The sequence below is a fragment of the Chelonoidis abingdonii genome, chromosome 3 (assembly GCF_003597395.2).
Source record: "Chelonoidis abingdonii isolate Lonesome George chromosome 3, CheloAbing_2.0, whole genome shotgun sequence".
NCBI classification, from domain to species: Eukaryota; Metazoa; Chordata; order Testudines; family Testudinidae; genus Chelonoidis; species Chelonoidis abingdonii.
The window spans coordinates 113,264,819-113,290,598 of NC_133771.1; the positions used below are offsets into that span (position 1 = coordinate 113,264,819).

The following is a 25,780-nucleotide window of genomic DNA, read 5'->3' on the forward strand; positions in this document are numbered from 1 at the left end:
AGGATTTGAAAGAAGCAGGCACCCAGACATCCCAGTCATAGGGTTTGGCTACACTTGCAGATGTACAGCACTGGGAGTAAAAGCTGTCTTCGTACAGTTGTGTAGGGAAAGCTCTGCAGTGTGGCCACACTGACAGCTACCAGCGCACTATCATGGCCGCATCTGCAGCGTCATTGGGAGCGGTGCATTATGGGCAGCTATCCCAGTGTTCAGGTGGCTACAACGTGCTTTTCAAAAGGGGGGAGGGGTGGAGTGTGACAGGGAGCGTTGGGGAGAGAGAGGGTAGATTTTTGGAGCTGACACTGTGTCAGCAGCTGTCTTGCAAGTTCCGACCCTCTCCCCCACCCCTCTCTCACTCACTAAATGCAAATAGCCTTCTTTGTTTTTTTCCTCACAGACCAGATAAGCCGCTGCTCCGAAACGGACATCCCCCACCCCCGCCCGCTGTGCTGTTTCTCTCCTCAAGCAAACACTAGCTGTGGACATTCCAAAGGGAGCCCCCTGCCTGCCTCATTCACAGCAAACAGGAGCTGTTGTTTTTTAGATAAGCAGCTCCAGGAGCCCAGAGTTCACAACAAAACAAAGAGAGGTATCACAACAAAACAAAGAGAGTAATCTTTACTTAAAAGCATTATGGGAAGCTTCCGGAGTTCAGGTACAGCGTAGTAAGATTATTCCCTGTTTACACTGGCACCCCAATGCTGCAGCACCAGCGCTGTATGTGCCTTGCCCAGTGTGGACGGGGAGTAAGTTACAGCGCTGTAAAGCCACCACCAGCGCTGCAACTCTCCAGTGTAGCCAAGCCTATAGTGTGGCAGGGCAGAGTGTCAGACTGCATAAAAGCAGCAGAGAATCCTGTGGCACCTTATAGACTAACAGATGTTTTGGAGCTTCGTCAGACGCAGACCTGCGTCTGACGAAGTGAGTATTCACCCACGAAAGCTCACGCTCCAAAACGTCTGTTAGTCTATAAGGTGCCACAGGATTCTCTGCTGCTTTTACAGATCCAGACTAACACGGCTACCCCTCTGATACTAGACTGCATAAAGAATAAAATGAAAGAAAAACATTCAAAAAATGGTCAAGATCTGTGTGTGTGTTGTATTGGCAAGGGATTGGTTAATTGTGTACTGGCTAATAATATTTTCTATTATTTGACAAGTCAGGCAGCTCTGTAAGGTAAGGTAAAGCTGTTTGTGAGTGACATCCTTATAATACTTTTCATTGTTACATCAAAAGATGTAGACTAGAGCCCTGCAGCGGGACTGGGATCCCACAGGACCTGCTGCTGTAACAGCAAGAGTGAATAACATGCTTTGTCGCAGGCAGGATTGGGTGAGTAAAAACCCAGACTGCAATAATTTGCAGGAAAACACTAAATCTTTTTTTAATAAAGGTTTTCGTACTTAAATTTAAGCAAGGGATAACAAAAGATTTGATATCTATTATAACAGGAATTAAAGTATTTTTACATGGTTTAAGCAAGATTTGTTTTATTCTTTTAGTGCTAAAAATTGTCTGAATTCCATTTTTATATATATGTAATATATTAACTCACCGTTGTTTTTTGTTTTGTTTTTAGTAGCAATCTCTCTCTTGTGGGATTTGTGGGATCTAAGGTTTTTGCAGGTGGGAGCGGGATAAAAATGCGGGAGCAGGTGGGAGCGGGAGCAGGTATTGCGGGGTAGGACGGGAGCGAGATTTTAAAAATAGTCCTGTGCAGGGCTCTGAGATAGACCATGAACATTGTTTTGTTTCCCCATGATTGCCACTTCACCTGTTTATGAATTTGAACAGTGTTATTGAGTGGAATCAGAGGTATGGTACAGCTGTCCTAACACTTGAAACTATGCTGAGAAAGCAAACTGTACACTGAAAGATCAACTTTCATCCCCCACAAAGAACATCAATTGTACTGATGCTGAGAGATGTTCACTGTGGCCAACGGGCCAAACATCAGCAGCAAATCTAATTGAGTAGAGGAAATCTCCATTTGTATATTATGAAATCATTTTTGTATTTTCTGTGTCTGAATGCGCTGGGGTTTTGGTTTCAGGGTCATGCCTAATCAAGATCCAGGAGCATTGCAAGTGTGCTTGATATTGGTCGAAGGCTTGGGGTTTTAACAGCACTTGTGCAAAGAATTAACATCACACAGTTTGTAAATATAAACAAATTACAATGAACCTCATTCTTCACAAAATATGCGCAGGCTCTGCTAAGTATTTGTTTAGGATAAATAATTTCAACAGCTAGAATGATTGTTCTGTGACAGACAATGAAATTTGATATTTTCACCACGATCAATCCATTACATTTTCAGCTCAAGTCACCATTTGCCTGGGGTGATAGCTAGAGGCAAACAGGGACACTTTTGAAGTCCTAAGGTTTCTTATTAAATGGCTGTAGCTTTGGCTGAGAACTGAGCCAATCTACTTATTTTTTCAATGACTCTTGACTGGGGTCAACCTCCATGGACAATGTGCCTGGGGTTTGTTACCCAGAACTTTAATGCTGCCATCTGATATATTGTAAATGTTAGAGTTATTCTTGTTGATGAAGAAATAAACCATCTCCCCTTTCTCCTTTGCCCATATATCTGTAGGCCAGGGATGGCAATGCTGAACAATATAGAGCCGAATTGTTGTTTGATAAGAATGTTGAGGGCCATGACCAAAGTAAGAGGGCGCTTGTCGTGAGGGAAGTTAGATTGGGTGTGCAGGAGATTTCACAGTGGGGCCACTTGTCATGGGTGTGTGTAAAAAATCAAAAAAAAAATTAACAGCTGGATTGGAGTCTCCTCCTTCACAACTCCATCTAAATTCAGTGCAGGCCACTTCATTCTTTTAAATTGTCCCACCATCTGTTTAAATTATAAATCCCGACTCTGTGGCAGGGCAGTATGATAATCCCCAGTGACCTGTTGCACAATCTAATGTCTGTTGGAATCTGGGGTGCACTGAATCATCACAGTTCAGTGGAGACCATGCTGGGGCCCTACATACATGCATCTGTGCTCCCAAATCAAACTTTGCAGGTACAGTAGGGAATAAGAGACTAGGAGACACATTGGATGCTCTTCCCAAAATCTGAGTTCTCCGACGAGCCACCAGCTAAGCATCCCTGTATTTCCCATACAGTCTTATGTGACTTTTGGTTTCCTGAGCTCTATCATCTAATGAATCCTTACAGGTTTGTAAGTTGTAGCTAACTTCATAAGGGAAATTCAGAGGCCAGACCGCTGCCACTTCAGTAAGTACTCCTACTCATTCATTGTCCTGTGGTGCATGGACAGCTCATGTGCTGTGTTAAAATATGTTTCCTGTCTTTTGTCTAGGGACAGTAGTGACTGCATTGTTTTTGTTATTTCTGACCTGAATACCAGCCCTTCCTGCAGTATAACGTATGCAAAGCATGAAAGTCATAACAAGCAACTAGTCCAGTATGAAACCTAATCTTTTATGTGTTTTTGGTTTTGTTAGGTGAGGGAATGAACACAATGACACTTTTCAGCACATGTTTATTAAACACATCTATTCAGTGAGACACGGTAAAGTAATTTAGCTCATGTAACCACTTAAAGTTGTTCTAATCTGTGATTTCTGGATTCTAGCTGTCTTTACTGGAAAAAAATAACCCAAAACATTTAATTGCCAAGAAATTATGTATGTGTTATAATTTATTTCATTGCTAAGAGTTCTGGTCATGCATTTTTGTTCCTGTAAATGTATTCAATGTATCTGAAGATTACTGGGTGATTCTTGAAGTTTTATTAATTTATTACACATTTGAGTGGAGGAAAGTGTTTCTTCTTCGAGTGCTTGCTCATGTCCACTCCATATTAGGTGTGCGGGATTGCCACATGCACCGGTGCTGGAAGTTCGTCCCTCAGCAGTATCTGTAGGGGACTGGCTCTGGCATCCTCTGGAGTGTTGCCCACATGGCGCGGTATAAGGAGCGCCACTGGCTCTCCCCATCCTCAGTTCCTTCTTGCTACCAATAATGGTGCTGGAATGTCTGCTGCTTCAGCTAGTATTGATTTCTTCTCTGTTCTTGCAAACTTTGAAATCCTGTAAAATAGCTATATGTAGTTAGTAGTTTTCTTAGTTACATATAGTAGTAGTTCTCTAACTCTCCGTTAGTCCCGAACAGGACTCAGCTGGGGGTCAGGGCATACCCCGATCCCGAGGCTTTAAGCCCTGCGATCGCTGCAAACGGCCTATGCCCATCAGCGATCCACATACCAGCTGCCGAAGGTGCTTAGCCAAAGGGCACAGCAGTGACAAGTGCCGTATCTGCAAGTCCTTCAAACCTAGGATGAAGAAGAAGCGCGATCTCTATCTAAGAGTGCCCCTAATGGAGTCGGCACTCACTCCGGCACTGGAGCAGTGATCCAACTCCGCATTGAGCACAGTGGCCTCCGTGTGCATTTCTCCCCTGGCGCCATCCACAAACCAGTACCAGTCTTCTTGACCAGGCTCCGGTCAAGAAGCTGAAAAAGACTGTGAGGGGAAGATCTCCTACCTCCCGTAGGGAAAGGAGAGGGCAGTGGGGGAGCCAAGACCCGTGATAGGCAACTCAACATTCCCCTTGGGAAGATGGGCCCCAGCTCAAGTCAAGCAGTGCAGCCCATCCCATGCCTTGCCTGCGACTCCAGATAGTGGTGCAGGCCCCCGCCAGCTTCAGGTAGCTCAGGAGATTCTGATGCTCCTGGTGCCACCCTCACCGGCTCCTGTGGTACCTTGCTCTTGGGGAAAACCCACGTTGGGACTTCTGTGTGCCCCCGCCTCAGCAGTACCATTCCCCAGCAAGAGGGATGTCCCACCAGCGTTTGCCCACCTGCAGCTGTCATGCTTCAGGACAAGAGAGGCAGGCTCAGCAGAGCCCTCTTTGGTCCTCGCACCAGGGGCACCGATTGAGAGAATCAAGGCTGGTACCTCATACCTCACCGATAGATTGGTGCAGACCCTTTGAGGCATGTGCCACCCGGCAAGAACTCTGAGACTGGCCCCAACCATCTTCAGGGGCCCGGTACTGATCCCGGGACCGATCAGGCAACAGAGACTGCCAATCACTGGACTATCTACTCAGGACGATCTTCCTGGCAACCGGCTTGTAGTAGCTCCCAGTCCCGCTCAACTTCCCAGTACTGGTCGAGTAGCGTAAGGCGTGGATCACCAGGTATCTGATGCAGATCCACCAAATGCCGTCGGTCCCCGAGAGCCCGACCAAGACAATCTCGCTCAAACAGATCGGCTTTGAGAGGCAGTGACCAGCACCAGTTGGACAAGAGCCACCTACTCAGCCCAATCCTGGTCACCCAGCACCAACCGCTCCACTGGTGGCTCCAGCTAGGGGTGAGGTTCCCTGACTGCGGGACAAGCCCAGTACTGACGGTGCCGACTATATTATCAGCACCAAAACCTGTCCATGGCGCCAAGCGCAGTGGCTGGTGCCAGGATAGCCATAGAACCCTTGGGACTTCGGTGTTCTGTCAGCCGGGGCACAGGGTCGGGGGCTGCACCACGCATTTCCTGGAAGCTGCGGCATGGCCCCGCTCCAGCTCCTACGCACTCCGGGGGTCCACTGGGAGCTGCAGGGGCGGTGCCTATGGATTGGGCAGTGTGCAGAGCCGCCTGACTGCACCTCTGCATAGGAGCTGGAGAATGGACATGCCACTGCTTCTGGGAGCTGCTTGAGGTAAGCGCCTTTGGTAGTCGGCACCCCGAGCCTCTCCCCACACCCCAACCCCATGCCCTAGCCCTGATCCCCCTCCTGCTCTCCAAGCCCTTTGCCCTGCCCCAGCTGAGACCGCCCTTCTGCACCCCAAATCTCTCATCTCCAGCCCCACCCCAGAGCCTGCACACCCAGCTGGAACCTGCACCCCTTCCCACACTTCTGCCCCAGCCCTGATCCCCCGCCTTCCCTCCAAACCTGTTGGTCCCAGCCCAGAGCTCCCTCCCACATCCCAAACTCCTCATCTCCAGCCCCACCCCAGAGCCTGAACCCCCTCCCGCACTCCAACCCCAATTTTGTGAGCATTCATGGCCTGCCATACAATTTCTATTCCCCAATGTGGCCCTGGGCCAAAAAGTTTGCCCACCCATGCACTAAGCACAAATAAATGAATTTAAGCTCAGGAATTTTTGTCCCCCTTCCTCTCAGCTACCCTCCCCCATTTGTCCACCAGGGCTGCTAATTTTGTATTAGGGCTGTAGATTAATCACAGTTAACTCATGAGATTAACTTGAAAAATTAATTGTGATTAAAAAAATTAATTGCATTGTTAAACAATAGAATACCAATTGAAATTTAATAAATATTTGTGGATGTTTTTCTACATTTTCAAATATATTGATTTCAAGTACAATACAGAATATAAGTGCTCACTCTATATCATTTTTTCAATTACAAATATTTGCACTGTAAAAATGATAAACACGGGAAATAGTATTTTTCAGTTCACCTCATACAAGTACCATAGTGCAATCTCTTTGTTGTGAAAGTGCAGTTTACAAATGTAGGATGTTCTTTTTTGTTTTTTTTGTTACATAACTGCACTCAAAAACAACAATGTAAAACTTTAGAGCCTACAAGTCTACTCCATCCTACTACTTGTTCAGCCAATCACTAAGACAAACAAGTTTGTTTACATTTACTTTCAGAAGACATTGTCTCCTGCAAATGTAAACAAACTTGTTTGAGTGATTGGCTAAACAAGAAATAGGACTGAGTGAACTTGTAGGCTCTAAAGTTTTATTTTTGAATGCAGTTATTTTTTGTACATAATCCTATATAGTTAAGTTCAACTTTAATGATAAAGAGGTTGCACTACAGTACTTGTATTAGGTGAATTAAAAAATACTATTTCTTTTGTTTTTTACAGTGCAAATATTTGTAATAAAAAAATAAATATAAAGTGAGCACTGTATACTTCGTATTCTGTGTTATAATTGAAATCGACATATTTGAAAATGTAGAAAACATCCAAAAATATTTAAGTAAACGGTATTCCATTATTGTTTAACAGTGTGATTAATCGTGATTCCTTTTTTAATCACATGATTAATTGCGATTAATTTTTGTAATTGCTTGACAGCCCTATTTTGTATATTAAACATCTCTCTCTTCTGGCTTCTCCACCTCCATAGAGCATTCAAAGCATGCACAGCCATACAGGAAAACATTGTAAAAACCAGCCTCAGAAAACTGCAAATGAGAACAAATAGAGGAGGTCTCCTGTGAGATGAATTCATCATGGTGGATGAATGAGGCCTGGGTTAGCCCGTAAATTAAACTCTTACTCTTAATGGGCACTGAGTTAATTTTCCGATGGGAAAGTTACAGAAGACTCTTACTGCCTGCAGTCATAGGTGCTGGAACTACGGGTTTTGGGGGTGCGGCGCAAACTGGTTTCCATCATATACAAGGTTTACAGTTTGGTTGAATAGGCTCTTAGCACCCCCACTATACAAATTGTTCCAGCACCCCTGCCTACAGTCCAGCTGATAACTTAATTAGGCAGCAGCCATCCCCAGCATAATTGGTAACCTATTTCTTCACCCTAATGGGGTGTTTCAGGGGATATAAAACCAGCAACAGGGAATGTTCCAAGCCTTAGGGGAGTCTTCCCTCTCTGCAGACAATGACTAGAGAGGTGTCTGACAGCACAGGGTAGGTTAGTTTAGCTTTGTCCATCTCCTGTAAGGATTGATACCTCTGGGCATAGAATTCTCATCACAGTCCTCCCAATTGCATTTTCCCCTGTTTTTTTTATATTGCAAGCCCCACACTTGGAGGAACAGAAAGAAAGAGAGGAAATTTAGTTAGTGGTTTCTAAAACAAAACAAAACCACCAGACAAACTTACCAGCATGTGGAGAACATTTTTATTGGCTTAGGCATTTACTTGTAAGCACAGATGTCAGTGAGGGGAAAATCTGCAAATCTAGATAAGAGGCTGCAAATCTATATAGGCCAATGGGGGCTGCGGGAAGCAGTGGCCAGCACATCCCTCGGCCCATGCCGCTTCCCGCAGCCGCCATTGTCCTGGAACGGCAAACCATGGTCAGTGGGAGCTGCGATCAGCTGAACCTGCGGATGCTGCAGGTAAACAAACCGTCCCGGCCCACCAGCAAATTTCCCTGACAAGCCACATGCCAAAGGTTGCCGATCCCTGTGCTAGAATCTACTGAAGTGTGGGTCTTATGAAAACTATATGCTATTTCTCAAAGTATTCTCTTAGCAATATATGCGGGGTTTTTAAAGGTAGAATTCTGCTAGCAACAACTGTGCTTAAACATTGTTGTAGAGTGAAAAGTTCTGCTTCCAACTGGACAGAACCTTAATATGTACAGTCGCTAGTCATCTATGTCTGCCAAAATTAAGCTCCATGAAAGGGACTGGGATATAGAATAACTGGATTTTATTTTACTCTGTGTTATGGACTCTCTCAGACCATAGGAGAGAGTCCAATTGCTCAGTAAGTTGGTATTCTGAAATGATGTACTTTCTCCAGTTGGTTAAAAGCTCTTGCTTCTTCAAGGCACTTCAGTGAAGCAGTAATACTGTGCGCACATATGAATATCTGTAAACCCTTCACAAAGTGGGTCAGTGTTGTCTTCTGTTTTACATACAAAGAAACTGATAGATGGCAACACTTAAAAGGACTTGCCCAAGGTCACACAGTGAGCCAAGAGCAAAATGACAACTAAACACAAGTCTCCTGGGCCATAGTCCAGTGGATTAACCACTGGCCTATTCAAACCACACCTTGTTATGGAAGTGCTATACATGTTGTGGACTTGAAAGAAAACTAAGGCCTTCAGAGAGAAGGGCCAGAAAATGAAGATGAGTCAGATATTGTATCTGGTCACAGGAAGTGACTTAGCTTTCTTTTGATATCATTCTGAGATGGTTTTCACTATAGTTAGAATGTAACATTATGCTTGCCAAAAAAACAAACATTTTTTTAAATGCATTATTATTTTAAATCAGATTATATTACAGTCATTTAAACTGTGTACAGGAGGCAAACAGATGTTTATATTCTGAAACTTGAACTGTTTCAAATATAAATCCATATTTGGATCTTTATATTTAGTATGTGCCAAGTCTTATTCATAAACCTATATATGCTTGTAAATGTATTTCTTGAAGGGTAAGGCCCTTCTTTAAAGCCAGTTTGTAGGATATGGAGTTCACAGCAACTAGTGTAACTAGAAGTTCTCATCTAAACAGTCCTTATGTTAAATTATGTTTTTCTGTACCCTACTGCTTCCCCAGGAAGCCAGCATTCTGTTAATGCGTGTCACAGATGGGAAAAGGAAACTGCACAGTTGTTGCTGTAACCACTGAAGAGGAGATTTAGATTTGTTTAAGAGCCTTCATTGAGTGAGTCATAGCTATTGACTTGTATCATTTGTATAGGTTTCTCTCTTTCCAGATACAGTATTTACCAATTTTTGACAATATTAGAATATTGATCATGAAACTTACAGGTTTAGTAAATAAAACTCTGCTACTGTTACTTTCTCTAGCATTTCCAGGAAAATATTTAACATGCTTTTTTAAACGGATATAAGAAAACATGAGTTTTTGTTTTTAAATTTTCCCATTTTATAAACCTCCCTTTTAGTACAATGATGCCTTAAAAGTTACAAATAAGACAATTAAATTTCATGCAGTTTTTTGATTTTACAAAAAGTAAAGAAGAAAAGAAAGTTGAATATTAGTCTGTTTGTCTCAGCCTGAGTGTAGGTTAGAGAGGGACGCTAATGGTAGTGATGGAGCTGATTAGGCAGTGAAAAGTTCAGATTGTGAACTTCAGCACCGATGTGTTGCGGGTTTTCTTCCCCCTCAACTATACTGAATACAAAGAGTATGGGACAAATTCTGCCCGTTGATTTCAGGAAAGTTCCAAAAGATTAGATTTATTTGGGGGAGGGGAAGGGGGGGGAAATCATTCATTTTTAAAAATGCATTTGTGTTTATTTTCAGAATTCCAGATTTGAACTAGTTTTGTTGTTGATCAAAAACCAGAATAAAAATTCCCAAAATTTAATTGAAACATTTCCCTTTTATATTTTGAAATTTGACCAGCTGAATACAGGAGTAACTGAAAGCAGAGTGGGCTCCAAGTGTCTGGCATTAATTGTAATTGAGTGGATTGTACATGTGTACCACTCTACTGTCCTACCTAAGTATTAGCTGATGAATATTGATTGAGTGCAGAGAACACTATTCAGTGCTGTACAGAACTTATAAGGGAAAAACAATCACTGCTCAAAAGAGTTTGTAATTAAAAATTTACCAACAACAATGTGATGTATTGAAACTGGATAAAAATGACAAGAAATCACTTAAATTGTAAAAGGTTTCCTAGTCCTGCTTCCAGAGCTAAGGGGCTCTGAGAGAAGCCTTGTCACCTGAGTCTTCTTGGGTGACTGAAAAGAGCCAGACTGGGGCAAGGTGGATTGTGTTGTGCATCTCTGCCTTAGATAAGCAGCCTGCTGTGGGTGGGTGGCCTGGTCTACACTACATCGCTCAGGGTTGTGAAAAATTCTGCAGCATATAAAGTATAGTTAGTTTGATCTAACCCCAGAGTAGACGTGACTAGTTGATGAAAGAATACTTCCACCAACCTACCTACTGCCTCTTGGAGAGATGGATTGACCACATTGACAGAAAAATCCCTTCCGTCGATATGGAAGCATCTATAATGCAGCACATCTGCAGTGCAGTCTCTGTAGCAGCTGTAGTGTAGACATACCCTTAGAGTTCTAGGTTCTGAGAAATAAAGTAGTGTCACATTGCAACCTCCCAGAAAGTGTAGTTATGTTTTTCTTCCATTTCTCTGTACGTGTGCCATGAAAATAACCAGTTTAGATACAAATAACTATGTGATTAGGAGATGGAACCACCATGTAGTGAAGCAAAAATACATTAATAAAATAAGCACTTCTGTAAGAGGTGGACTAACACTGATCGGTTATACTGTGGAAGATTGTGGACCAACTCAAGTGTTTGGGTCCTTGCTCTCTTTACTCTCTTGATCTACAATACATGTTTTAATAGTAGTGCAGCTTATGGAGATCCGTCTTAGCTCAAGGAACGCGTGGCGCCAGAAGATCTTCAGTTCTAGACCTGCTGACAACTGCAATATCTTTGTGGCCACACTGGTAATGACTTGGCTAATAATTGTGAAGTTTTATATGGCCATGGAATTGTTACTGCATGTTTAGAATACTGTGAACCCCAAGCATTCAAAAATCACGAGTTATGCCCCCCAAATCATGAGATTTTAAGGTATAAAGTTGGAAACTTTTTTTTTAAAATTTTGCCTCCTGCTTTTTGAACCTTTAGGAATCACGTTTTCCAGCTTTTCTTCGCAGCCATGAGGGCTACAAATGTTTTTTAAATGAAAACTGAGATTCTCACATAATAGCATGACTTCAGGAGCTGAAACAACACCTAATATCCTGAAACTCACAATAACTTTTCAAGAGATGGCACCACTGGGACTATGCTGTTTAGTTTTATTTTACTATCATGATTTGAAACAGTAATTTTTTACTTTAAAAATAAATCCTTGACTTAATAACCAGTTTTAATTGAATATAGTTTTTTCCAGAGCAAGGAACTATTCACTGAAGGATGGTGTGCAAGTTTTGATGCTCTTTTACCTGGAGTAAGTAGCACTGTTGCAGTTTGTCTACAGTAGAGGTTTACATTTGTGCAACTACACAGAGGGTATATCTGCAATACAGCTGGAGGTGTAATTGGGTAGATGTACAAGTGCTAGCTTTGATCAAGCTAGTGCACTAAAAATAGCAGTGTAACCATGGCAATGCAGGCAGCTGCTCACACTAGCTGCCTGAGTTCATGTCCCAGAGTTGGTCTACACTGCAAAATTAGGTCAACCTTGCATCAACCTAGTTGTGCATATGTCTTTACCTGAAATTTGTCTCTTACCGATGTAAGTTCTCCATTACGCTAACATATTAACATCACCTCCCTGAGTGGCACTGAGCCAAAGTTGATGTGTGGCAGTCAGTGCAGAGCGAAGGTAGACACTGTGTTACCTATCTCAACCCTAACAGTCCTCTAGCAGCTGTCCCACAATGCTGAACATTGACCGCTCTGGTCACAATTGTGAACTTCACTGCCCCTGGGTCATGGGGACCAGAAGTCCCCCTTCCCTGTGAATTTTTGAAATGCCTTTTTCCTGATTGTCCATCTTGGCGAGTACATCTATCAGCTCTTCATTGGTGTGGGCAACTGCCTAGCTTACTATGCTGGCTAAATGCTCCAGATGTGCTCTGGCCTGAAATAGACAGGAGATACTGGAGCTGCTGGCCAGGGGAGAGGAGAGGCTGTTCAAGCACAGCTACTGACCAGTCATACAAACGTGGACATGAAACTTCACCACACACTCACCCCTGCACTACTTGTTTCTGCCCCACCATAAATTGCCAGAACTTCCCAAAAGACAGTGCCCTGGATGGTGTGAGTTGCACACTGGGATACCTCCCCATGATGCACTGCACTGTGCATCAACACAAGCACTCCTGTCTAGTACCCGCAGTGCCAACTCAAGGAGCCAGGCATGCGCACGCATAAACGACATGTAAACAGTGGCTGCTTTCGCCCATTGTATTTTGCATTGGCAACGTTTGTAGTGTAGACATGCTGTCAGATGGGATTGTACCAGATGTGAAAGTAAGGCGGTCTGGTCCAGTCGCGTACTGGTAAGAAAGTGCCGAGTGTACCGGCTGGGCCACTGATGAGGCAGGGGGGCAAGAGGGGCAGCTACCCCAGGACTTCAGTGGTGGTTTAAAGGGCACAGGGCTCCTGGCTGCTGCTTCTGCCACCGTGCCTGTGGCCAGAGCCCCGGGCCCTTTAAATCGCCACCGAAGCCCCAGGCAGCACAAGCCAGGCAGCACTGAAGGGCTGGCTGGGGGATTTTGGCCCGAGGTCCTGCTCCTTCTGGGGGCTCAGAGCTGCCCTCCCCCCCTATACCTTGCCCAGGACCCCAGCCACCCTGCATGCTGGTAAATTACTTTCACCCCTGGATTGTAGTCAGGCGATAAGCCTGTCCCACCACCCTTGCTGCTGCGGCTACACTCTAATTTTTAGCACTGTAGCTAGCACCACCATGTCTACCCAAGCTAGATATTACACCTTCTACGTCCAGTATAAGACATAACCTTTAGTAAAAAACAAAACAAAACAACTTCTGTCTTACTGTACTGTGGCCTCTGGCTTTCCAGGTCACTAACCTTTTTACACTGAAATATCTTAATTCAAGAAAGCACTCTCTGGAAAGGAGCAAATATAATTAAACAATGCTACCCTTTTGTCCTTTCTACAATAACAAAATGGATTGTTGCGTTACATTGCAATCAGGTTAGAAACTGTTTGTTCACCGTGGTGTTGTTTGCAGGGTTCTGTGTGGGTAAGGCAGGATTTTGTGCGTGATGAAGGGGTGGTATAGAATGGCACACTGCAGTCTTTGGGGGCAGTTCATGTGGTGCAAATTGCCATAATTTCCTTGTGTTTGTCACTCATTAGGGATGGAATGAAATGAAGCCTGAGCGCAGTGTTTTCAAATGCAGAATGTGTGTGTTGAGCAATGTGTGCAAGAATGGGAGAGAAGTTTGAGAAATTACAAACATTTTCCAAGCTACAAAAGCAGTGACTTCACCTTCCTCAATCCTTTTCATTTTAAAAATGTCACCAACCACTCCTTAAAGCTCTGGAAAGAAGCAGTCGTTTATAAGCTGTTTTGTAAATGTTCTTTTCAAAAATAATTGTTAGCTTTTTTTATGTCAAAACATGCTTTTATATCAGAATCTAATTACTCGTCAGCTGTGTTCAGCCCATGTAGTTTCGGGTATGGAATACATTTATCATTAGTTACCTGAAGGTAATTTTGGAAAAGATATTTTCTCGGTACGTGTTTGAGGGAATTAAATTGTAGTTGGTTATTTGAAGATTTCTGGTCAGTCAATGCTGTATGAAATGTGGTATTGGATGGGCTTTAAATATAACATAATAAGGGTAGCACTTAGAAACAGCTGGAAAAGAAGCTGTATGTTGCAAAATTAATACAGCCCAAAATTTCACTTGTTACTGTTAACACCTGGCTATAGTTTTCTTTCTGCTTCCATGAGCAGAGGGTCAAGATCATCCATGATGCACAGTCTCCATGGTTTTTTGTCTTCCTGCAGAAAGACTCTGTCGTAGCTTCCTACTCAGATTTGAACCTTAGCGTTCATAAACTGAGAAGCTAGCATGAACCCTCTAAGCTTAATTACCAGCTTAGATCTGATATCGCTGCCACCAGCCAAAATTTCCAGTGTTTGGCTCACTCTGGTCTCCCCAAAACCTTCCCTGGGGAACCCCCAAGACTCAGATGCCCTGAGTCTACAACAAAGGGAATCAACAACCTTCCTTCTCACCCGTCTTTACCTATACCCCCAGAATTTTTCTGGCTTCAATCTTGAAACACAAACAGAGAGGGCTAATTTACACTTCCCCCCTCCTCTTCCCTCTGAGGCTGCACAGATTCAAAACCTAGTCACGCTAACACAAAGAGATTCCCCCTCCCTTTGTTCCTTAGGCTAACAGAGAAAACTCAAACAGGTCTTACGAACAAGAAAGCTGTTATATAAAAGAAAAACAGAACATAAAAATACTTCTCCTGTATCAAGGTGACATAATACAGGGTCAATTTCATTAAGAAAGAATGATAAACAGCCTTATCAAAAAGAGATACATTTAAACATTCCAGCAACTACACACATGTAAATACAAAAAAAAACAATAACTGCCTATTGTTTTTTCTACATTTGTAACTCACACAACTTTGAAAAACTGAAGATTAGAAGCTTGAAGATAGAAAGACCCCTCTCATAGCTGAGAGCCAGACAAAAGACACAGACCCAAACATTCCGTCCCTGAGCTTTGAAAAATCCGGTTTCCTGATTGGTCCTCTGGTCAGGTGTTTGGTTCCCTTTGTTAACCCTTTACAGGTGAAAGAAACATTAACCCTTAGCTATCTATTTATGACAGACTCCCCTGCAGCATTTCCGCTACACTGTTTTTGAGGGAAAGGGATGGAATGGAGTGCAGTCAGAGAGTAGCTGATCTCCACAGTCTGCACATTTCCAAGTCAGAAATCTAATCAGGATTTAAGGAGTTGATGAATGGCAACAGGACTCCTAGAGGAGCCATGCTGTCAGCTTGAGGGAAGGCCTGACAAGGTTGTTGTGAAGCAGCACAGGAGCCCCAGAGATCTCTTGCTTCTAGGTGTTGGCTACCCCTCTATTCTGCCTTTTTGTGTCTATCTTTTATTATCACAGCCTTACTAAGGTATTTTTAAACACACAACTAAATATTCAACTAAGAATTAGCTACATAATATTGTTCTCACACCTTTTCTTTGTCCTCAGTCATGTTCTATCACTCTACTACTAACTAGCCTGTAAGCTAAGGTAAAGAAGGGAAAAAAAATCCAAATTCTACAATTCTGCTGCTATAGATTTTGTTGCAGAATCAACCCTTTGACACAGAATGGTGCTCCAAAATGTAAATTTCACTTAAATAAATTTCTAACCCTTTTGGTGGCGAAGTAAACCTTGTGTGACAGAAACAGCAGTTTCCTGTAATATCTTTGGGAGATCTTATTGAATTAAGTTTAAATAGTTTTGGAGTTGATTGTGTTGTAAATTCAAAGTTTTATGTATTATTGTGAGATTGAATGTAACTTCCCTAGGGGGCAGAGATAGAATCATAGAATATCAGGGTTGGAAGAGACCTCAGCAAGTCATCTAGTCCAACCCCTTGCTCAAAGCAGGACCATCCCCAACTGAATGTAAAGCCTACGAAGTTTTATGAGCTTCAAAGGACAAAATTAAATATGCCAGACAAGAATGAACTTTTGGTGCAAAAAGGGTGACCAGATGTCCCGATTTTATAGGGACAGTCCTGATATTTGGGGCTTTTTCTTATATAGAGGCCCCTCACCCCCTATCCTGATTTTTCACACTTGCTATCTGGTCACCCTAGGCGCAAATAAAGTTGAAATGGGGTTCCCAAGTAAACTCTAGCCAGAGGCAAATGTGTTCCCTCTGGTTATGCAAGAACCCAGCTACACCCTGAGAAGGAAATTGAGAACAGGTGATCAGTAGACAGAGTCCCAAGATCAAAGGCCCAAAGGCATAAAGGAGGGACTCACAGATTCATGGGGGTGCTTGTTCTGAGCTAACAGCTGTTATGATCTAGTTACCATAGAAAAACCCCTTGGGGGTTTGAAAAACGGGTTACTTGCCAGAGCCCTTGTTGGAGTTGGGGTGATCTCTGGTAAGCTTATAAGCATGGAGGTGGATTCTTGTATTGTTTTTAATGTGTTTTCTCTGTAATGCTTTCACCTTAAAAAATGTGCTGTGCTGTAGAAAGGGCTGTTGTGATAATTTATCACAGCTGGCAATTACACTGCATATAGCCTCTGAGGAGAAAGCAAAGTAGGCTTGTTTAGGCAGTCTGTCTTGCTGGTGAACTCGCAGCATAGGCAAGGAACTGTGCAGCCTGGAAAAACCCTTAGTCAGGAGAGAGAGATAAGGGTCTCCTCCCAGGAGAGGTGATAGCTGAGAGGCTGGGTGCTTCCGCTAGCAGGCCTGAATCGTGGCACCTTGCATATATTAATAGAGTGTTAATTCAAAGTCTTGTTTTCCTGATTCCTCAGACAGCCTGAAATAATTGCTCTGAGAGGTGAGAGATGTCCCAGTTTATTTGAATGGCGTGCCCAGAACCCCAATTGTATCCAGCTGCCAGAACCTCTAGCTTCCCTACTAACTTCTGTAATGAAGCTATCCATTTTCAATGCAAGATTCTGCAGCACACAGAAAATTAATACATAATTGTACTATAAAATAACAGTGAATGTTGTTGTGATTGTTTTATTCATTTGCATATTTAATTCAACTAACCTTCGATTTTTATCTTGACTGAAGCTGCCACAAAATCTGCAGCCTATTACAGCCGAGTGCAGAATTCAAGCATTCAGAAGTCATGAGTCAGGCCCTAAAAATGACGATTGGCTTAAAATTCATGAGATATTTTTAAAATAATACATTTGGAGTTCTTTTGATTTGCCTAATGGCTTTTGAACTTTTAGGGTTTCCACTTTCAAGGTTATCTAACAACAAGGAGGGCTAGAAACTTGCTTTTCATTTTTTTAAATTAAAGCTGGGATTTTAATGTATTCGCATGACTCCAGGATTTAGAGCTTTAAGAAGAACATCAAATATCATGACACTTTCAATAAAATCATGAGATTGGCAATAATAGTTTGGCCAAAGTAGGTTTTAAATGATTATTGAAGTCTGTTAAGAAGATCCTTATTTTTTGTGTAAACATATGTAAAACTTACTATCATTTAGAACTTATTTGAATAAACTTGGTGGAGGACTGAAATGGTTTCCAAGAGATTGCCAGTGGGATACAGTGACCTCTAGATTGCCAGGGTTGAATCTGGCCCAGGTTGATAATGACCAAAAGTTACCATCTGATGGCCATTCAGTGGTCTATATTGGAGTGAGTGAGTGGTCTCTGACTGAATATACATGGTGACTTTCTGCAAGAGGTGGGCTCCCAGATAGGAGAGAAACACATTAGGGCTACGTTACTGGAGGAAGATGAGCTGTTTATATTGCGTTGCTTCAATGGGTAGCTATCTTGGATTGCAAGGGCTGCCAATCCAGCACTAGGCTAACAGAAGCACTAAATTAACTTTTAAAATGTTAAAGAAAAGTACATAATTAGATTTTATTTTAGTCTAAAGCCCACATCAATATGTTAAATAAAAAGGAATACATTCTTATTACTTAGTGTTAGGGTGACCAGATATCCTGATTTTTATAAGCACAGTCCCGATTTTTGGGTCTTTTTCTTCTATAGGCTCCTATTACTCCCCACCTCCGTCCCGATTTTTCACATTTGCTGTCTGGTCACCCTAGTTAGTGTTAATGCCAGAATGAAAGAGCATGCCAGAAAAGTGCATACAGTAAAGAAAATCACATGGGCTTGTAGGAATGTAAATAGTCTTAAAAATCAAACTGTTAAACAGGTAGATAGAGAAGAACCAGAAAAGTAGGGATTAGAGGGGAAGGTGGAATCTGAAATACAGACTGGCTGAAGGCTGTGGCGAGATTAAGAGATATAGATAAGGAAAATATTGTGTATTTACCATGTTTTTTAAGACACTTGCAAAATTGTAATGGAAATGTATCATCCCATGCACCCAACCTATCTGTCTACCCTTAACTTGATGACAGTAAAAAAACTAATGGCATTTTACTCGTATGTCAAAATAGTGCTTGCCCCAGGAGCACAGAGAAATTGAATTTTTCAGGCTGTATTATAGGGATAGAAGGTGGCAAGGTGGTTAGTCCTTTAGCCTTTTTTTCTTTGGGGATCTATACTCAAAACCTGCTTTATGACCCAAATAACAGTGGGTTTAAAGATCATCATCTATTTTCCAAACAAGAACGTGGATTCAGATCTCCAAATGCCTTGTCATTTGTGCTCCACATAATAAAGCTACCATGCTAATTGGCAGGATGGGCAACCTGAAGTGGAAGAACAGAAAGTACTGGAGGACAGATCGAGATGCACTGATAGCTGTGTGGAGGAAGCTTGTGCAGTTGCTGCTTTGCAATATATTTTAGCCAATGTTGGTTGTGTTAGTTGTTAGCGCCCCACTTTCATAACCACCAGCTCCATAGCAAAATTAAAAACCTAAACCATATCACATTAATGCACTCCTCAAATCAGCATAAAGCAGAGCTATAATTCCACCTGGAGCTTTGTGCTCATGGTTCATGATGTCACCAGAATCCCTTGATGGAATTATTATTGCGTTATTATGTATAAATAAAAGCACATTAAACTTTTAATTATAATCCTTTAAAGTAGAACTGAATCCCTTCACGAGCTGCATTTTTATGTGTGCTTAGAGTAGGAGAAGCAGCTGGGTTGAAGAATGTTTCATCCTGTATGCAATTTCTCCCCCTTTCCTTAATGAAGAGCTAGATACAGTAAATACAATAGCTGTTTGCCATGCAGCTAAGGATGATGAGAGCAATGAAACATGATACTGAATAAAAGCCATCTTCAACTTGTTGGCGTGGATTTCCTCACAGCAAATAAGTGATTTGGTTTTACCCAGGATCCTGATATTACTGTGGAGAAAAACATGATCTTAAACTGTATTGCTTTAGAAAATGCGCCTGGTATTGACAAATTGGGATTTAGACCAAGAAGAGTTGTGATTAATAACTGATAAATTTGTTGTGATCATGTTCAAACTTTACCGTTTACCCAAGGTAGGATCTTGGGTAGACATTTTCAAGGGAGTTAAAGAACTAAACTAAATTAAACATAGTCCTTTTTATGAGTGCAGAGCTAATAAGCTCCATAACCATTTGCAGTAACAAAGCTCAGAAATTTACCAGTGAGATTTAAACCTCCCCTGGACCTCTCCATTAGGTTTTTGTGGCCAACTGGGTCACAACATGAAACCTTTTGCATCAGGTTTGACTTACTCACATTTGAATAACTGCAGCAAAATGCAACTTCCTTTGTACTATGTAGTTTTGAACATAGATGACAAAACTGTGAGAATATAGGAAATATCACTTTTAAAAATGCAGCACTGCAATCTCCAGACAGTTCTGTAATAGGGATTGTAACAACACGACTGATACCAAGTTTATCTTAGGTTTTTGTATGTAAATATTCTGTTTACATCTATGGATTTAGAGCTCTAATCACAGCATGCAGAGAGGTCATACTTGGAAAAATGTCTCCCAGGCACCACCCACAAAATAACTCCACCTTTGTGAGTCACCAATATGCAATTTTCGAAGGGATTCAGTTATACTTTAAGGTATTATAATAATACAATAATATCCCCCCCCATGCATAATTTTACTATGGGATTTTGGTGACCAGGAGTTGAATTTGGGAAGGGTGGGGAGCTTCATTTTTACATGAAGAATAAAATAGTTAACAATGTTAAAGTTTTAAATGATCATCACTGGGCATCTGATTTAACACCTGCCTGAGACGTCTGGGGCAGCTCACACTATCAGAGCTACTGTTTGAGGTTCTCCACACACTCACACAGAGGATATGTCTTCACTGCAGAGTCAATACAAGTGATCAGTACGTGGGTTAGCCTAGCATGGGTGTGAGGGTTCATACAGCAAAGCCACACTCGAGTTACTGTATCCTCACTGGTGCATCACTCAACCAGCTGGGGGCACATCCCATGGTTCTTAGTGCTCCAGTATGATTCTTTCCCAGTGAATTGTGGAAGAACGTGCCTGTAGAACCCTGTGCAGATACAAAAATTTGTATCTGCATCTGATCCACATCCACAATAATTAACTTGTATCCAACCAGTGATCCACACTCCACCTTTTATATGTATCCACATTTGCACCCACACCAGCATCCTATCTCGCTGTTAGGGCCTCGTGCATATACAAAAATTAGGATCTGCATCCGATCCAAAACGATGGTAAACAATACAACCACATTTGTGGATGCAGATATCTGCAGATTTAAAGCGGATATCCATGGATTTGCAGGGCTCTACTTGTCTGGCTTTCTAGATGGATGGGAGAGAATTCTGGCAAGGCAGTGGAGGACTATCAGCACTTGAGTGATTTAGCCTAGGCCTTCACTGCAAATTGGGTGGATTACCACCTGAGAGAAAGCACCACGTACGTTCTAGCCTACAGCCCTGGGATAGGCCACCTAGCCTGGGTTGAAAGTTCCATCACACTTGGTGAGGGATTTTTGTGTGCAGACGAGGGGGTTAGGGGCAACACCTCAGTATGAGCCAAGGTTAACGCTGCAGTGAATACATACCCAGACATCTCTTCATCAGTTATAATCAGTTCACATTTTGAGGCTGTGATCTGCTAGGTCGCTCCAGTCCTCGACTCTGGGAACCAGCCTTACCCTACTCTACTGTGAGAACCCCCACTCCTGGGCTGTTCACACACAGCCTCTAGCATGTAAGATGGGTGTTTGCAAGTATCTTTATGATAACACACCCTCAGTTCAGACGGTCTGGTTTGAGGTTGGTTCGTTCATTACCTACGGTGCTCTTTGACTCTCTACCACCTTCATCTACAGACACCACCACCAAGCGACTGAAGCACTGATCAAAGAGGAGAGCCTGGCTGAATGGCAACTAGCCAGCCTATGGTGAGAAGCATCTAAGTTTGTAAGGGCACTGAAAGTGTTAGGATCAGCTCAGAATGCATTTTGCTTTTATTTCATTTGACCAAATCTGACTTCTTGTGCTCTGACTTATAATCACTTAAAATCTATCTTTGTAGTTAATAAATTTGTTTTTTTCTTCTACCTGAAGCAGTGTGTTTGGTTTGAAGCATGTCAGAGACTCCCCTTGGGATAACAAGTCTGGTACATATCAATTTCTGTGTTAAAATGACAAACTCATATAAGCTTGCAGTGTCCAGTGGGCATAGCTGGACACCTCAAGATGGAGGTTCCTAGTGCTGTGTCTGGAACCAGAGATATTGGCTAGTGTCATTCTGTTGCACAATCCAAGCAGCAGCTGGCCAAAAGTGCTCACTCACATATCTGGGAGCAACTTACATGACAGAGGCTATGCGGGAACAGCCCAGGAGTGGGGGTTCTCACAGCAGAGCAGGGTAAGACTGGCTCCCAGAGTTCAGGACTGGAGTGACCTAGCAGATCACCAGTCCAGATAACCCCAGGGGAACATCACAGTGGCTTTCTTTGCAACTATAGCACCTAGAAACTTACACTTTTGTTTTTATATGAAAGATGAGATTCCAGGGAACAAGATAACAGAGACGGGCCAGCATGCTATGCTACTCTATACCCGTTCAACCCAAGACTTGCACATATGCATTAGTCTGCTGAGGAGGAGGCATCAAACATCACGTGTTGAGCTGTTGGAGATGTCTCTCCTCTTCCCTCTTGCAGTCCTGCTTTCATAACCAACAGTCATCTTATATTCCCTTCTTTCATGTGAAAGATGACTATATATGAGCTTTTATTGTGTCTCTTATTCCTTCTAGAAGAAGTGTGTGGGGGGGGGGTTATACCAATTCTTTCCATGCATTTTTCTTCCTCTTTTTTTTCTCTTTGGATGAATTATCCTGTTCTTATAGCATTAAGAAACAGGCAGGAGACAAAACATTTGGGACCAGATTTTTCAAATAGCTCAGCGCATTGGTACGGAACTCTTTTGAAAGTATGGCCCACAGTGTCACAGCAGGAGCTGCTGGGAGCTGCACACTATGGACAATCTTGGACCTTATAGATTCCAAAGCCAGAAGGGCAGATCTGGTCAGACTTCCTGTATAACACAGGCCTTAGAATTTCCCCAGAATAGTTCCTAGAGCGGATCTCATTTAGAAAAACATCCAATCTTGATTTTAAAATGGCCAGTGATGGAGAATTCACCACAACCTTGGCAAACTGTTTCTATGGTTGACTATCCTCTCTGTTAAAAATTTATATCTGAATTTGTCAAGCTTCAACTCAGCGACTGGATTGTGCTATGCCTTTCTCTGCTAGATTGCAGAGCCCATTATTAAATATTTGTTCCCCATGTAGATACTTATAACTTTAAGTTATCTGTTATCCGTCTCAAAATAGATTGAACTCTTTAAGCCTATCACTAGACGTATAAAAACCTTCAGGGCTGGAACCTGGGAGTTCTGTGTTGCTGATACCACCACATTGCCACTGAAGGCTTAGTCTGACCATGTGAGGCTAGACTTGGAAGGAAGTACCGCCAAGCAGGACCTGAGTGGCAGCCCCTCACAACCCACTGATTGGCTGGTTCCAGTACTTAGAGTAGGAAGTCATGATGGGAAGCTGTCTGAGCAACAACACAGACTGCCTGCCTGTCTCTGCTTCAGACCCTACTCGTGATAGACCCTCGACTCTGGCTTCTGATCCTGGTTTGTCCTTGGCTTTGCTCTTGGATTGCTGTCTGCAACTGGTGCCTGACCCTGCCTGTCTCCTCACACCTGACACTTGGTTTGCCCTCTGACCTTGGTACTTGACTCGGCCTGACTCCTTCTCTGACCACTATGTCTGACCGCCTCTGTCACCGTTATGACAGTTTTCTCAGACCACCTCTGGGTCCCGTTCCCCACCCCTCCCCTGCATCTATCAAACCCTTCCACAGACAGTGGAAGGAGCTGGCTGCCCTCCAACCAGCAGCTCCCCGACAGTCCAGGACCCTCAGGACCAAGTCACTCATCTGCAGGCAAAGAACCCCACGCTACAGACCATGCTGTGCAGTCTGCACTCAAAGCATGGACTCTGTACAAGCAACTAGCCCCGCTGTAGGCTCAAGTGGTACAGCTCATTGCTAAAGCATAGACCCTACAGAAGCAGTTTGTACAATCATAGGCAGAACCACCTCTCACTGTGCCACTGCCCAAATGGTTCAGTGGAGATCATTGGAAAGTCCGGGGCTGCTCTTCATGCTCTGCCGTGAACTGTACCCCACAGGCCAGACTCAGGTAGGGCTTGTTGTCAGCCTGCTCTCTGGTGAAGTGCTTGTTTGGGCCTCCCCCAGTTGAAGCAGAACAGCCCAGAACTCTCTGACTGGGAAGCCTTCCTGAAAGCCTTTGCAACCGTCTTTGATGACCCACATTGTGTCTGCTCTGCAGAGGCTGCCCTTTGGAAAGTTTTGCCAGGGGTAAGGACCAGCTGCCTCCTATGCTGCCCATTTCTGACAGCTCATGGCTGATGTTGAATGAAATGAAGCAGCCCAATTTCACCAGTTCTGGTGGAGACTCAGTGATGACATAAAAGACAAGCTAGCCCATGTTGAAAACTCCACCTATCTAGGCACTGTTATTGACCTCACCCTATGCATTGACTCTGTGCTGCATGAGGAGGAAAGAGGAGGTGGCCTGACCACTTTTCGTACATGATATGGAAATGTCAAATACTTGCTAATGCCATTTAGCTTAACTAATGTCCCTGCAACATTTCAGCATTTCATAAATGATGTGTTCAGGGATATCCTGGACCAGTACAAGATCATCTACCTCAATGATATACTGGTATTTTCCAAAATCTTGGAGCAGCATTACCAGCATGTTCGGTCTGTCTTGGACAGGTTAGGGAAGCATGGTTTGTATTCCAAACTGGAAAAGTGCACTTTTGACCAGACCACCATTGAATCTTTTGGGTGCATCATCTCCCTGGAGGGAATCCAGATGATCCACAGAAGGTGTAAGCCATCTGCAACTGGATAGCACTCCAGTGGTGCGTGAAAAGTTCAGCACTTCCTGTATTTTACAAATTTTTATAGGAGCTTCATCACCCAACTCATAACCCACCCAACTTCCCTCCACCTCAAAACCATGTCATTCACTTGGTCATCTGAAGCCTAGCTTGCTTTTGATTAGCTAAAGGCTGCCTTCACCACATCCCCAATCCTGGCACACTTTGACCTGACTCATCCCTTCACAGTGGCTGCAGATGCATCCAATGTGGCCACAGGGACAGTACTATCACAGTGACTTGGACCCCAGTCCGTTCTGCACCCTTGCACATTCTATTCTCAAAAACTTTATCCCCACAGAGATGAACTACGAAATACTGGACAAGGAGCCTCTTGCTGTAAAAGCAGCATCTGAAGACTATTTTAAGTATTTTTGCAAGACCTGAGCATTGAACCAGAGACAGCTAAGGTGGGCCCTGTTCTTTTCTTCATTCAATTTCACAATTACCGACTACCCAGGAAAGCAAAATGGAAAAGTCCTATGCTCTATTGTGGAAGGGGGAATACTACCGGGCAAGCGAAGAATCGGCTTCCAAGCCCCCCTACCTCCTCGAGCCTGGTAACTTTGCTAATGCCACAGTTCAGTGAGACCTGCTCTCCTTTATCTGATCTGCCTCAAAAAAAGACCCACTTGCCCAAGGGGGACAGTCCATGTGGGATGGGATAACGTACTTCGACGAGCACATATGTGTCCCCAGGGCATCCCTGACTGGAGGTGCTAGGGCCCCCTTTACTATTACATTTTGAGACCTATAGTTAGCCACTTTTTAATCTATTTCATGTGTGCTACGTTAATTTTATATCATTGAATTTTTATGGTACCAAGTCTAATGCTGTAGAGAAGTCTGAGTAGCTATGTCAACACTGTTACCTTTATCGACCAAACTTCTAATCTCATCAAAATAAGATATCAAGTTAGTATGACAAGATCTATTTTCCATAAACCCATCTTGATTCACATTAATTACATTACCCTCCTTTAATTCTTTACTAATTGAGTCCAGTATCAGCTGCTCCATTATCTTACTTAGGATTGGTGTCAGGCTGACAGGCCTATTATCCAGGTCACCTTGTTTAAAAAATCAGTACAATATTCACTTTCTTTCAGTTTCAGTGCTGTAAGGCCTATTGAAAATCAATATTAATGGTCCAATGAGCTCCTCAGCCAGCTCTTTTAACACCCTTGGATGCACGTTATCTGTACCTGCTGATTTTAAAATGTCTGACTTTAGTAGTGCAGTTTAATATCCTCTAGAGATACTAATGGAATTGAAAGAGTTATCGCTATATGGTGAAACTATATCATCACTATTTAGGTGCCTAAATGGGAGTTTAGCTCTCGGAAATCTGGACCCAAATGTGGGTGTTGAGCATTGGATAATCTGGCTCTTTTGAAAATCTT

The 25,780-nt window shown here is 42.9% G+C and overlaps 1 protein-coding gene across 6 annotated transcripts in view; it reads left to right on the forward strand.

Annotated features, from left to right (window-relative positions):
- Window positions 1-25,780, forward strand: part of PHACTR2 (phosphatase and actin regulator 2) — a 209,135-nt gene that overhangs the window by 99,638 nt on the left and 83,717 nt on the right. The window contains exon 1 of one of the 6 annotated variants that reach the window (XM_075064013.1): window positions 21,224-21,281. The exons of the other annotated variants lie outside the window; for them this stretch is intronic. The gene's annotated coding sequence lies outside the window, so the exon portion shown is untranslated. Of the gene's footprint in view, window positions 1-21,223; window positions 21,282-25,780 lie in introns of those variants that run through there. 6 annotated transcript variants of the gene reach the window in all.